Source organism: Scyliorhinus canicula, chromosome 19, assembly GCF_902713615.1.
Source record: "Scyliorhinus canicula chromosome 19, sScyCan1.1, whole genome shotgun sequence".
NCBI classification, from domain to species: Eukaryota; Metazoa; Chordata; class Chondrichthyes; order Carcharhiniformes; family Scyliorhinidae; genus Scyliorhinus; species Scyliorhinus canicula.
In genome coordinates, this window is record NC_052164.1 from 65,013,168 (window position 1) to 65,027,495 (window position 14,328).

A 14,328-nucleotide genomic window follows, 5' to 3' on the forward strand; every position below is an offset into this window, starting at 1 on the left:
AAAGAGGAAATTCAGCGTGGTCAATCCATCTAACCGGCACACCGACTGTGGGAGGAAACTGAAGCCCCCTGAGGAAACCCACGCAGACACGGGGAGAACATGCAAATGCCACACAGACAATGACCAAGGCTGGAATTGAAGGAAGCTGAGACCTCCGTTTAATACCTCATCTGAAAGATGGTGCTCCCTCAGTGTTGCATTGAAATGTCACTCGATGTTTTGTCGAAATGTGAGCTGAGTTTTCAGAGGACATTGTTGACTGTGGATTGGTCTGAAACATCCTCAGTGAGATGAACGCTCTTCATAAAAATATTTATTGTGGTTTCAGTGCATCAACCAGGCAGAGGAAAGCCTCAAGGAAAATCTATGGAACTGTAATAACATTGAGTTAACAGAGCGTTGTGAAGGTATGTTGTCTACTAATTGCCCTCTTCACTTGTTTATCGTTGTCGTTGCCCAAACTAATTCACAGGATGGAGCTGATTATTAAAGATGGATCATTTAATTCAATTTTTGGTCCTTTATTGATCTGTTCTTTCTTTTACCATCAGTTCTCAGTATACATATTGACCAATGAGGAAGATGGTATTGATATGCGGCAATGCCAATAACAGGATTAATGACTTGCCATCCACTTGCCACATTTATTGAATCTTCACTTTGGGTTCATTTCCCCAAAAATGTTATAATCTTGATGTAGGCTGACTGGTTCCGATCAAGTAACAGATAGCTGCCTGAAAACTGTCCTGGGAGGTGAGAGAATATCACAGACAGGAGGAACGAGTGCATCAGATTCCCCAAATGCACCCAAAGCATGAAATTGGCAATTGCAATATTTTCACAAATCTGCCTGTGGGTTCATTTGAGCTTAAGATAATTTGACAATTGAGCACAGCTCGAATATAAAATGGGAATATCAGCCAAACACAAGATAGTTTTTTCCTGTGCCCCAGTTTACTGCTGGAACTATTTACGGATTCTCCGTCGGTGTGATCTTCCGCTTCGCGGGCAGCGCACTCACTCCTGCGGATTTCCCGAAGGCGTGGGGGTGCCCACAACGGGAAACCTCAATGGCCGACTGCCAGGACGGAGGATCCTGCTGCTAACGGCACCAGAAAACGGGTGCGGTGGGACGGAGAAACCCGCCCTATATTTGCACAGTTTTGTGTAAAGCTGTATGATTCAAAACTACTCAGTAATGCCAAAATCCTTCACCTGTTATGTGGAAATCCTCAAATTAACAGTAACATTGCTAAGACTTTAGCCACTCATTCATTCACCCATTTGTTCATTCACACATTCATTCATTTATTCACTCATTCATTAATTCATTCATTCCTTAATTCATTCATTCTGAGCAAATATCTAGCTGCAATCAGTGTCTATGTGGCTCAGGCATAGCATAGATGAAGTACGGATGACAGAGTGAGAGAAAGCCTTCAAGAGAAGGCCATTAATCAGCTCACTGGAATAGCAAATACCCGCCATCCCCATGGGTCTTGTAATCACCGTAATTACTAACATCAGGGATTTGACAAAGCACATTTTCCAAATCTGTGCACTCACCCTTCAGCCAGATTAGAAAGTTATGAGTCTCCCGCCATCCCTTCTGTTCTGTTAATCATAGGTCAAAGGTTAGTGCCAAGGGTTAACCTTCAAGTTAGTACTTACAGTTACATGCAGCTCTAAGATTCAGGCTCATGTTAGACAAAGTATTCAAGGTAGGGGCTGCAGGACCTTCAATTTCCTCAGGTCAGGAGTTTCAATGTAGACCCTTCCTCAAGTGTTTCGGAGCAAACTGAAGTTTTAACTCTTTGAAGAACTGAGAAGCTTTTTCACAATAAAATAAAAACAAACAATGGGACAACAGAGTACAACCATTAGGAGCTAGCTTAAAATTTCACTCGCCAGTGATTCATTCACCCATTAATTTTATAGGCCTTCTAAAATATCAAGGAGAGAAATTTTCAATGGAAGCATTAGATTCTAGCTCGCACCCGAGATATGCACAGCGAGCAGTTTCATCCTATCGGCCCCTATACATCGATATGATCTTCTTACCTGAGGATAGATGTGATGGAAATGTTTTAAGTTGTTATAGATTTGGACAAGTGGATCCAAGGAAGATTTTCATCGTTTACAAATCTTAAGCGCGAGGCACTACATTTCAAAATTGATCATTAATGCTGCACAGATGGAAACCATTCTGCCCATTACACCTGTACTATCTTTTTAAAAGAGTTACACAAATAGCCACATTCCTCAGTTTTCAATAACCCAACATTTTATTTTTCCTTTTTAGGTATTCATCTAAATTCCATTTCGGAAGTTATTGTGCAGGGTTTTCCAGAGGCAGCAGGAGACCTGGGCAGCCCAAAACTGGGAAGGGGGGGGGGGGGGGTGTTTGGGAATCCCCCCGCTTTGCCAGTCATTGGGACCTGAGTCACATTTTACAGGTATCAGCCAAATAAGTGGCCACCACCAATTAAGGATGGCGACATTCCCCTGAGACTACCCACCCAATCAGAGGGCTGGCAGGTCAGCGGCCATGGCAGTGCCAATGGGAGTGGTGGCCAATGCTAGCACTGCATCTGGAGGAGGAGGATGCACCGATGGCCGTGTGTTTTCAAAGTAAGATCAGTCAGGCAGGCCTCGGTGGGGGATGACGTTAGGGGGTTTCTGAGGACCGTTAGCACAATTCAATTGGGACAGCTATTGCCACCTCTGTAGAGCTGTCATGGGCCAAAGAATGCCCAAACGTGGGCCCCCTCGCTCCAGCCCTCTCACCAGGGCTTAACTGGACATTTCCCCACTGCTGATGAAACCCCAGCAGAGCTAGGAGGAGTCCTTTCATTGACCACTTAAGTGGCTCATTTGGGCTCCAGGTGGGTGAGCTACCTGCCACCTTTCCTGCTGCTGGCAGGAAATCACCAGGCCTGCCACCCAACACCTCCATGTGTCTTTTTGTCAGTCTTTCTTTTTGAACTAGAGCCCAAAGCCCCATGAAATTCAGATCATTGAATCTGCTTCTACCTCCCCGTGCCACACCCGCCAATGGGAATATTTCCCCATGATTTACTTGAGAGAAACCCCTCACCATTTTAAACAGCTCTATGAAATTTCCTCATGCCCTTCAGTTACAGTCTGGATACTTGTTCAAATTGAGTACATGTCACCCCATTGCTGAATTTGTTAGTGTCTCACCCAGTTTCTGGGGTTGGAGCGGATGCATTAGAATGATACCAGGATGAAAAGGGTTAAATTATGAGACGAGGCTCCATAGACAACTTTGCATTCCCTTGAGTGTCGAAGATTGAGGAGAGATTCCATTAAAGTGTTTAAGATGATTAATGGGGTTGATAGCGTTGATAAAGAGAAACTATTTTCTCCGGTGGGGAAGTCCAGAGTAAGAAGACAGAACCTTATAATGAAAACCAGGCTAAGGAAGGATTGAAAATGTTAAAGCCGAGATTGATAGATATTTGTTACATTCAGGGTTCTGGAGCTAAGACAGGTAGATGTGAGCTCTGATCGGACCAAATGATAGAACCAGTTTGCCGCATGTCCAAAACAGGGGCAAAATAGAGGAAGTTCAATTATCTACATCACAAAAACATACCACATTTTCCTGGATTCTGCATGGAAATTGACTGCTGAGTTTCCCATATTGCAACAGTGACGAGGATTCAAAGCACTTTGTTGACTGTAAAGAGTTTTGAAATATCCAGTGGTTATATAAACGCCAGTCTTCCTTTCTAACATCTTTGCTCCAGCACATTACCAACAATTCTCACTACCCCATGTTCTCCATGCAGCAGTGTGTACTGTTCTGCTGTGAGAGACTGTGGCCAGAAATTCAGGCCATTCCCGCCAGGGGTCTTCCAGTCCTGCTGACGGCGGACCTCCGCTGACAAGTGGCACCACCAGAAGATCCCACCACTGGCCAATAGCGGGCCCGCCTCCTCAGGGGGGTGTAAAATCCCGTCCTCTATCTATCTGCTTGTTTGCATGTACATGTGCGTACATGTCTGTGAACACGTTTGTATGTGTGCACTCTATGAATGTGGTGAGCTGAACTAATCGTTTGGAAATGCCAAATTGTTTTCGCACTGTCCCTTTAAGGGTAAGCAGACTGCGTACAGTCCGAACTCCCCAAGGCCAGCATTGCCTCTTTTTAACTTCCTATGTCTGCTTCGCCGTGACCCTCAGATATTTGCTCGCCTCCTGCCCCGTACTACAGGCCTGTTCTCCATTTTCCCTGCTAATAGCCAGACTATGAAATCATCCAGTCAACTCCCCAGTCACCACAGAAGTCGTGACAAATTTCTTTCATATTTATGGCTGAGGCAGCCAGCAGATTGAGGTAGTGGAATATTGCCCAGTATTGTTCCCAGCCTCCCTGGGTGATTTAAATGTGAGGCCTGGCGAGGTCACTCCCTGTTTGTTGGCAGCTCCTCACTCTGACTCCAAGCCCATGTTGAACTTATTAGAGAGAAGGAAGTGAAACTTGACATCGCTGACACTTAGCACCCTCTCCATATCCTGTCTACCAGACGATAATAATATACTTACTATATGTTTAATGACACCGCCATATTTAGATTGTTTATTGAAAGCGAGATACCCTTTGCAGCTTGGTCTGTGTTACTTTCTTGCTGTGTTCAGGGCTAACAGGGTCTGGGGGCACGTTTCTGCGGGAAAACAAGGAGGAATGCATCCCTTTCACCTCCCCCCCCCCCCCCCCCCCCCCCACCATCCCACCCCTTTCACCCCCAGAGTAGGTTACGGCCCAATGTAAACTGAACATTCCTGCGTTTTATAGGAACTTCGCCCAAGGGAAAAACTGAAGCTTAAACTCCCCCCAAAACACTCCTCGCATTTTTAAGAATGGGTTTTGACAGTAAGTACAGCATTTCTGTAACAATGCCACGATTGGGAGCCTACAGTTTTCAGTGAGTGTCTCAATACACACATGTTAATTTCCAGGCTTACTCAGTGTTATAGATAGTGTCCTACTGCCCCCTGCTGCCCAACAATCAAGTAACGTTACAGTTTTCAGGGATGGGTAATGACTAGTCCTCACACACTCCTTGCTTCCTGTGGGTTTGTGTATCGGGAGCTGGGTGCAGCTAATGACACCGGCACTTTGTCATTTTGCACGTTGCTGCTCAGCTGTGAAAGTGAGGAGCATGTTTTTCAGAGTGGATCAAAACAAAACAGCAGAGACATCGCATTCCAATCGCCTGCTGTACATTTGAATCATAATGCCAGACACTTTGGGCGAGATTCTCCGCAAATGCGGAGAATCGTAAAGGCTACCGTGGGACAGGCCGTGACCCACGGCAGCCTTCATGGCCACTTCCGGGGCCGATTCTCCCCCCAGGGTGGGGCTAGGACGGTCGTCAAGGCCGCACGTCAAGCGTCACGGCAGCTGACGCGGCCGGTGATGTCAGCCGCGCATGCGCAGTTGGCGTCTTTCTCCTCAGCCGCCCGGCAAGACGTGGCGGCTTGATCTTGCCGGGCGGCGGAGGGGAAAGAGTGCGTCTGTTTTGGACACTGGCCCGACGATCGGTGGGCACAAATCGCGGGCCTGTCCCCTCCCGAGCACAGTCATGGTGCTCCCGTGCCAATCGGGCCTCTAGATGCCCCAAACGGGCATCTGCTGCCCGTTTCACGACGGCAGCGAGCAGGTGTGTTTGCTGCCGTGGTGAACGGGCGTGAAGGCCCAGCCGCTCGGCCCATCGACCTCGGAGTATCGCCGCTCACCGTTTTTTACGGCGAGCGGCGATTCGTGGCGTGGGTCGGGCGTGTGGGGGGGGGAGAATAGCGGGAGGGCATGAAAAATGTCAGGAGGCCCTCCCGCTATTCTCCCACCCGGCATGGGGGGCGGAGAATCGCGCCCCATATTTACTATGTGATAATGCAGAATTAGACCCCATTTGGAGTATTATAGAACATAGAACAGTACAGCACAGAACAGGCCCTTCGGCCCTCGATGTTGTGCCGAGCAATGATCACCCTACTCAAGTCAACGTATCCACCCTATACCAGTAACCCAACAACCCCCCCCCCCCCCCCCGCCTCCCCCCATTAACATTATTTTTTTTAGGACACTAAGGGCAATTTAGCATAGCCAATCCACCTAACCCGCACATCTTTGGACTGTGGGAGGAAACCGGAGCACCCGGAGGAAACCCACGCACACACGGGGAGGACGTGCAGACTCCGCCCAGACAGTGACCCAGCCGGGAATCGAACCTGGGACCCTGGAGCTGTGAAGCATTTATGCTAACCACCATGCTACCGTGCTGCCCTAAACACACACATACACGAATATGCCTCACTTAGCATCTAAACATATAACCACCCATCCAGCACACAACCATTCCACATCCGAATATATATTCTTATTTTAAGTTAGAGTACCCAATTATTTTGTCCAATTAAGGGGCAATTTAGCGTGGCCAATTCACCTAACCTGCACATCCTTGGGTTGTGGGGGCAGACACGGGGAGAACGTGCAAACTCCACACAGCCAGTGACCCAGGGCCCGGATTCAAAACCGGGTCCTCAGCGCCGTAGGCAGCAATGCTAACCACTGTGCCACCGTGCTGCCCTCCCTATTGTGAGCAGTGTTGGGCCCTGTGTCTAAGGAAGGATGTGCTGGCCTTGAAAGGGGTCCAGAGGAGGTCCGTGGAATGAAGGGCTTGTCGTATGAGGAACGGTTGAGGACTCTGGGTCTGTACTCGTTGGAGTTTAGAAGGATGAGGGGGGGATCTTATTGAAACTTACAGGATACTGCGAAGCCTGGATAGAGTGGACGTGGGAGGGATGTTTTCACTTGTAGGAAAAACTAGAACGAGGACAGAATCTCAGTCTAAAGGGACAATCCTTCAAAACAGAGACGAGGAGGAATTTCTTCAGCCAGAGGATGATGAGCGTGTGGAACTCTTTGCTGCATGTGGTAGTCACCACTGATGTATATATTAGGTGATTTGTGGTAAGGCCCTGTACTACAGGTACGGGGGTAGTTCCCTACCTGCTGGCTCCGCCCAATAGGTGGAGTATAAATATGTGTGCTCCCTGTACAGCAGCCACTTCGCCAGCTGCTGTAGGAGGCCACACATCTTAGTGTATTAAAGCCTCAATTGCATCCAACTCTAGTCTTTGTGCAAATGATCGTGCATCACCGCAGTAGGCTGTGGAGGCCAAATCATTGAGTGTCTTTAAGACAGAGTTAGATAGAGGGCAGCACAGTGGCGCAGTGGTTAGCACTGCTGCCTCACGGCGCCGAGGTCCCAGGTTCGACGCCAGCCCTGGGTCACTGTCTGTGTAGAATTTGCACATTCTCCCTATGTCTGCGTGGGTTTCACTCCCACAACCCAAAGATGTGCAGGTAGGTGGGTTGGCCATGCTAAATTGCCTCTTAATTGGAAAAAATGAATTGGGTACTCTAAATTTATTTTTTTAAAAGACAGAGGTAGATAGGTTTTTGATTAATAAGGGAATCGGGGGTTATGGGGAGAAGACAGGAGAATGGGGATGAGAAAAATATGATTGAATGGCAGAGCAGTCTCAATGGGCCGAATGGCCTAATTCTGCTCCTATGTCATATGGTCTTATTGTCTTATGGTCTAATTACTGTTTGTTCAGGGTAGGGGTTTCTCACTGCAACGAGAGGGAGTCACTAGGTCCAATTTTAACTCACTCAAACCCATTTACCTAAACAGAGGTTAAATCGGCCCTTAGTTTATTCAGGGTAAGGGTCCGACTGTTTATTCAGCAGAGTAAGGGTTACTCACCATGTAAGTGTATAACATAGTGTTTTAATCACTGAACAGTGTAATCATTTATCTATTTAACATACATTCTCATTGCAGAGTTCATACTGCTGTTATTTTCAAAGTTATTAATATTAATGTAGATTGTGCTTTGCTGAATGACTCATTGGTTGAACCTCACAGTCACTTGACACAGCTGCAATACACACACCATCTGGTGTTTTGCTGGGAACATGCTTTGTGTGAATGGGGCTGGATGTTGTTTTACTGGCGAAACAGTTTAAAAAGATGTGAAGTCAAACGTCATCTGTTCACCAGCGGGAAAAGTTATCCAGAATGTTTCCTATTGATTGTCCACCCTATTTCCGAGGTTGGCGGCCCTTTGTTTGAGTCAGAATACAGAGAAAGACGAGTCCGTCAACCTGGTCAAAAATTCTGTCACACACACAGTCCTGTGGATTCATCGGCTTCCCATCATTGTGCAGTAGAACATAAAACATACAGTGCAGAAGGAGGCCATCCGGCCCATCGCGTCTGCACCGACCCACTTCAGCCCTCACTTCCACCCTATCTCCGTAACTCAGGTAATTCACCTGAGGAAGGAGCAGTGCTCCGAAAGCTAGTGATTCGAAACAAACCTGTTGGACTTTAACCTGGTGTTGTAAGACTTCTTATTGATGCATGGACACTGTGCTTGAATACTGCGGGAGGCAACATTACACACGCAGCAGCAAACATCCGAACACCCAGGGATAGCTCACAGTCTGGGGACATGTCCACGGCTGGGGGGTGGGTGAGTGCCTCGTTGAGGGGGGAAATGCCTGGAGAGATGGGCCAAGGGTTTGGAGGTCGGTCCGCATTGCAGACAAAAGTGACAGAGGTAACATACTAGTTGTGCTTCACTGCCAACCTACCCCACCCCCATCTCGCTCCCGCTTCCTCCGGTTCCCTCAGTGATCCTCGATGTGCCTGGCCCTCCTAGCTCTTCCACTACACCTAAGTGTGTCCCCAGGATGCACTTCAGAGGTGGAGGCAGCCAGCTGCTTAAGATGTCCTGCAGCCTTCGATCTTCTGGCGTTCATCCGCTGGTGGCTCTGGGGCCAGAGGGCCCCGGGTCACTTGCCAACAGCACATGCACAGCCATGCCGCCCTGTCCCCTGTGTTGGCTGTCAGATGCAGCTTCATCAGAGGGGTGAAACCTGGGGAGCTGGTGCCCACTCTTGCCATTCAATGGGACGAGTCCAGGTTGGCACCCAGCACCCTTTCTTCCCATCGGGCCCTAGGGTTCACCTTTGGATGGAGGGGCAACTGGTTCGAGCCCCGGCTATCCCTGCATCATCTGGCCCTGCCAGCCCTGGCGGTTCCCTGATGCCTGCACCATCGTGTCAACTCCTTCGGTGATGCTCCTCAGTGACTGGGCTATGCTCTGCAGTGCTTCGGAATGCCCACCTGTGGCAAGGACAAACTCTGCAGCACCTCAGCCATTCCCATCTGAGAGCAGAACCTCATCAAAGTCAGCCTGGTACTGGGTCATGTCCTGATAGCGAGTTGGACATTCCGCCAAGACCCTCAGCCACGGCCATCACGACTGTGCTACGCCTTGGACACATTCACAAATGGTACCAACGTCGCGCACCAAGCTCTTCATTGCGGTTGCCTCCTTAGCAGTGTTGGCCTCAGTGCCACTCTTTGCCGGCGACATCTCCTGCACCCATAGCCTCTGGGGCTCCTCCAAGCGGCTAAGGCCCATCTGGAATGTCGCTGACATCTCCCTCTGAATGTCCCAGCCATTCCCTAATGTCTCCATCAGCTCCAGGATGACATCTTCCACAGGCTCAGCATCAGGCTGGCTCTTGGGATCCAGCATATCTCTGATCGCTGCCTGCCTGGGGGTTCCTGCCTTCATCTGATGTACATCTGCAGCAATATGCGTGTATCTCCGCTGATGGAGGGTGAGGCTGACAGCACTAATGCCTCGATCATCTCTTCCTCAGAGCTCCCCTCCGATCTCGTGGGAGGCTTACGAGGTTGCTGTCGGCTGAAGGACCTGCGGGAGAATGGACATGTGGTCAATCGGAGGGATGGGTCAGTCAGTAAGGCAATAACAACTCACGATTGACAAGTCCTCCAGGTGGAGCCCAGTGGTTCCACACCTTGTGGCATCCGCCAGCGTCCGTGTGGGTGACCGCTCTGACCTCGTCCACCCCGTCACCTCCAGGGCCCATTCCTCGAAGGTGGTGACGATTCTGATGTCCAGCGTTCCACCACCAGTCTGGACCTTCTCCCAGCAATTGCCAGAGAGCTTTTCCTGAGGAGACACAGAGAGGGACATAATTAGCCACACGTGTGGTTCACAGTGAAGGAAGGGTTGGGGGGGTGAAGGGGGAAAGGGAGTGGAGGGAGGGTTGGGAGTCACATGGAGGGTTGGGTGGATGCTCATATCGGGGCGGAAAGGTCTCGGGGGTGGGGGGAGCGGCATTAGTATCTATTCACTCGTGCTGCTCGGTGTAGATCATTGACCTTTTTCCGGCACTGGAGGCCAGTCCTCCTGGTCACACTCCTGGCGCTTACAGCTACTGCCACCTCATCCCAAGCAGCACTTCCCTACGTCTGACCCTCCAGGACCCTCGAGGGAACAGGACACCCCTCCTGGCCTCTACTGCATCCAAAAGCCTCCCCAGATCTGCATGCGCGAATGTTGGTGCTGGTCTCCAAGGCGCCATTGTTGCAAGCTGGCTGGGGTTGGCTAAGCAAGTGAAGCTTAAGTGCTGCTCGACCTAGTTAGCAGGCAGCTGACGAGCGCGGTGCCGGCGAATCAGGTCGCGAACCTTCATTTGCGGCGATAAGCCCATGGGGCATCGTTAAGTGGACCAATTAATGTTGAATAGTGTTGCCAGCCTCACTGGGCCGAGTGGCAGGAAGCTCTCAGCAGTTCCCACTCGCTCGCTGCCAGACTTTGAAACTTTTCCTGAGAATTGCGCCCAATTAATTACTTTTTGAAGTATAGGCACTGATGTACTGCTGGAAACGCAGCAGCTAATTTTCACACAGCAAGATCCCACATATAGCAATGTGATGCTGATTCGACAATCTGTTTTTGGGCTGTCGACCGAGGGATGAATATTAGCCAATTGATCCGGGATAAGTCCCCCTTCCTACCTACATTCTCTCCGAAACTGTGCACAACATCTTCAACATCCAACCCGAGCAGGCAGATAGGGTTTAACATTTCATCTGAAAGACAGCGCTTCCAACAGTGTGGTGCTCCATCAGCACTGCACCAGAGCCTGGAGTGTGATTCTGTCCAAGGCCCAGGCCCAAGGTCTGGAGTGTGATTCTGTCCAAGGCCCAGGCCCAAGGTCTGGAGTGTGATTCTGTCCAAGGCCCAGGCCCAAGGTCTGGAGTGTGATTCTGTGACTCAGAAATTCCCAACTGAGGCACTTCCGACATCAATGAGTATGAAAACATTGAGAATGGTCTTAAAAATGTTGATTTAGCCTTCACTGCCCAAGTAGAATTTTCAGCGTATGAAATTTCCATAATGTTAGTATCAGTTTAGTCAGCTTAATTGGCAGGGCAATTTTAAAAAATCAACATTAGGTCAGTCGTAGGAAGATGTTCTCAATAAGATTAATCTGAAGTTCTCATTAATAAACAGAAGTAGCGAGACATGTAACATTCCAAACACATCAGGTCACCACGAGAAGATGCCTCCCTTCACATACAAAGAGTCCAGGGTTGGATTATCCTCACAGAAATCAGCAGCCTGATTTACATCTCTCGATCCTTATTTCCACTGAGGTCATTGGAAATAGAAATGGGGTAGATGTCAAAGTGAGGATCAAAACAAACATGGGGCTGGATTCTCCGGCGTCGGGATGCTCCGTTTTGCCGGCAGCCCGGGGGTTTCCCGACAGTGTGGGGCTGTCCCACGATGGGAAACTCCATTGACCAACCGGCATAACAGAGCCTCCCGCCGACATGCTGAACCAGAAATCTGGTGCGGGGGGGAGGACGGAGAAACCCGCCCAGTTTCTCAAAACCAGGAGGAAAAGAAAGCAACATGATTCAAATACAGTTTACACATTCTTCACTTCCAATGGGTCAAAATCCTGGAACTCCCTCCCTAACAACACTGTGGATGTACCTACACCACATGGATGGCAGCGGTTCAAGAAGGCACCTCACCTCCACCTTCTCAAGAGCAACTAGGCATAGGCAATAAAATACACCGACCGAGCCAGTGACATCCACATCCTGCGAAAGAATTAAAAATAATTGTTCAACAGGTTGGTTGTGTGGATTAGAGCTGGCAGCTAGTTGCAATGAATCTTCCGATACTTCAAACTCATGCAGGATATTTCATTGTTTTAAAATTCAAGCTGTATTTTGATTAGAAATATTCAATACAACAGGTGTTATATCGTCATGTTTCCTGAGGTGGATATGATTGGCGGAGTTGCCCAGAGTGGATTTATCCAGTAATATGGCAAACTAAGTTGGAGATAACAAAAACAGCAAGAAGTCAAGTGCAAAATTACTGCAAATGCTGCAGACCTGAAATAAGAATGGAGTTACTGTTTCAGATCAGCGACATTTCATCAGAACTAAAAAATGTTAGAGAAGAAAGAAAAGGTTTGCATTTCTATAGCATCGTTCATGCTTATGGGATATTTTACAGCCAATGAAGCATGGGGCAGAATATTACAGGGGACGGGGGTTGGGGGGAAAGACAGTTCACCCCCCCACCCCAAAACAAAATTGGCATGGAACATACCCTCTCCATGCCAACCTACCTGGCATCCACAAAACGCCACGGACGGGTTTACCACGGCAGGTCTAACATGGGCGGGTTTAACAGAGGCACTGGTGATCTCTGGGAAACCCTTGGTAGCTGCCGACCATCATTCCCGGCAGCCCACTGCCCACACCAACCATTTTATGGCTTGAACATTGTTTTAACAAATGGTTTGATAACAATCCTAATTGGCCCTTGATTATATATAATGATATCATCTCAGGCGAAAGGGACGATCCTTTAAAACAGAGATGAGGAGGAATTTCTTCAGCCAGAGGGTGGCGAATCTGTGGAACTCTTTGCCGCAGAAGGCTGTGGAGGCCAAATCACTGAGCGTCTTTAAGACAGAGATACATAGGTTTTTGATTAATAAGGGGATCAGGGGTTATGGGGAGAAGGCAGGAGAATGGGAATGAGAAAAATATCCACCATGAGCTCCCGTTGTCCACGCTTTCACACAGTTCCCATTGACTCGGAATGTAAGTGATTCACATTCATCAGTAATATTGAATCTCTGACACTCAGGAAAAGGGAATGTCAAATGGTCGGGGCCCCAGCATTCAGGAACTACCCTCATTACCTGACAAGGAGCCAATGACAGGTGTTGCAGCTCCACACCCCAAACTATTGGAAGCCCGATCTGACTGAGACACAGCCGCAATTCACCCAAAGTATTTCCAAGTCCTGTGTGCTGCTTTTGGCAGGGTGTTCCTCAGCAGCTGAGATTGATACCGCTACTGAACATTTTTTGGAGCCTCGGTGGGTTTCTCCCCATCGAAGCCACATTTAGGAAGTTTTCCTGTTCCGGGAAGTTGAGCTCATCAGCAAGACAGGCTGCTCAAAGATTGGGACGCCGTTTTGAATGCCGACCCTGATCTCTACACTTCCCTTTCAGGACCACCCCCAACCTTTCTTTCACCCCCCTCAAAGCCCACCCTCACCATCCCATTCTTGGGCATGGCCCCCCAGGTCCCGATACCTGGCAGTACAAACCTGGCACCTGGGTACCTTAGCACTGCCAGTCTGGCACCTTGAGAGTACCCCTGATATTCTGACAGTGCCAACTGGGAATCCCCACATTGGCAATGCCAGGTAGCACTGCCGGGCTGGCAGGGCCAAGGTGCCCATGTGCCAGGGGAGTGCCAGGGTGCCACTCTTCCCTGACAACAATTATCTGAGGGGCTCTAATGGCCAGGGAGGCCCCACAAGGTGCCATCACGATGTGATATTCTTTGCTTTCTGAATGGTGATGGCTTCGAAGTGTAGTGTCTCACAAAGAATATCAAGCTATGTTTTAAACAAAGCTAATTTATTTACACTACAACTAAATAGATTCAACTTGCTTGCTGTGATAGAAAAGATAACAGATTGACTAAAGCTATAATTCTAACTACAAAGCTCCTGATGACACGACTATTCTCTATCTCGCCTAACAACCTTCTCTCCGAATCAAGAGCATTACGAGATCCATGTTTTTGCGCTTGACCGCCATCTAGTGGTTGGATGCAGTAAATTATTAACCCTTTATTATTCTTACAATACACGTGCTGTCACACACGCCTGATCCACGATTGTGGAAACCAGTGCTAAACAGCGCCTGATTAAGCCTAATGGCTTATTTAAATATAAATATCTGATTATGCCACACCCCAGGTGTCGCATGTCAGATGACTCTCGCGAGATTTTGCGCCCAGTGCGAAGCCCCATTTGCGGCTCTCCCGCGGTGGGAAGATGCACCAAAGGAATGTT